The 1,247-nt window shown below is 20.1% G+C and overlaps 1 protein-coding gene across 2 annotated transcripts in view; it reads left to right on the top strand.

Annotated features, from left to right (window-relative positions):
• Positions 1 to 422: 422 nt before the first annotated feature.
• LOC102679233 (zinc finger protein 62-like) overlaps positions 423 to 1,247 on the top strand; it is a 4,795-nt gene continuing 3,970 nt past the window's right edge. Inside the window, exon 1 of one of the 2 annotated variants that reach the window (XM_006609177.2) lies at positions 423 to 578. The gene's annotated coding sequence lies outside the window, so the exon portion shown is untranslated. The remainder of the gene's footprint in view (positions 579 to 1,247) is intronic. The other variant, XM_006609176.2, reaches the window with a different exon arrangement.

Here is a 1,247-nt window from a genome sequence, read left to right as displayed (position 1 = left end):
TCGTATTTTAGAACATAAAGGTATTTTCTAAGTTATATATCAAATATAATTTATAATATCATAATTATATTAAATAATTTTCATATCAAAAATTATATATATTTTTTTTAATTTTTTATTTTTTGCTATATTTTTTTGATATATATATATATAAAATATTTTAAATATTTTTGAAAAAATAAATTCTTTTAAAAAATATTTTTTTATATAATAATTTTTTTAGAAAAAAATTTTCTAAAAAAATAATTTTCAATAAGTATTATGGAATAAACATATAACTTAAAAGAAAAACTATAAATTTTTAAAATTCTTAAAATTTAAATAAAATTTCTTAAATATCCATTCAGAGCAACTAACCAATCAAAAGAATTTCTGTTCGTAATGTTTAAACCAGTCTATTTACGAATGCAACTGACGCAACCTATTTTGACGAAGATAAAGATATATCTTTGGGATGTTTAAGGTGGCGTCACTTGCTTACTGAGGAAATATAGAGAGAAATATTACATTAACGCGTATCGACCGAGCAAAAACAATTTTTTCCCTCTTCGCTTAGATATTTCAACATTTTGACACAGGTAGAGTGAATAAAACTGTGTGCATATTTATTTATTTCTTAAATGAGATTTTTAACATTTTAATATATTAACATGTATCTTTTTAAAGAGATAATCATTGCCCTTTTTGTAGCCATTTTGCTATCCGTTGATAAATGCAAGACGCAAGACATTTTCGTACCGACTGGTGAACCGCGTATCTCTTGTCATATATAAAATACTAATCTCTATTCCAATACTTTGAATGATTTTCTTATGTACAAATTCTCTTTTTTTTTAAACATAATACTACTTCAAAGAATGTATACATCTAACAAGTATGTGCGTAATACATGCATGATACAGAATGTCTAAATGTCCGTGTAAATCAATTTAAAAACGAATAAATGTGAAGGACAATCGAATTATATTTTTTCTTTAATATATTGTTTTTATATTCCTTTATGTGATTAAAAATATATAATTATAAAAAATTTATAAGTATACTTTTTATATATAAGAAGAAATAATGAATAATAAAATATTTTTTCTATTTATAAGATTATATATTTACATACTTCTTAAAAAGATACATCTTAATTGTAGAAAATTATATAAATTAAATTTATACAGTTATTATAAAAAATTATATATATAATACAATCTTTTTCTTTAGTTTTTTATATAATTTTATTATATAAAATTAATAGA

The sequence above is a fragment of the Apis dorsata genome, unplaced genomic scaffold (genome assembly GCF_000469605.1).
Source record: "Apis dorsata unplaced genomic scaffold, Apis dorsata 1.3 scaffold_52, whole genome shotgun sequence".
Taxonomy (NCBI): Eukaryota; Metazoa; Arthropoda; class Insecta; order Hymenoptera; family Apidae; genus Apis; species Apis dorsata.
Note: the sequence above shows the minus strand (reverse complement) of the source record. Positions and strands in the feature narration are given on the sequence as shown.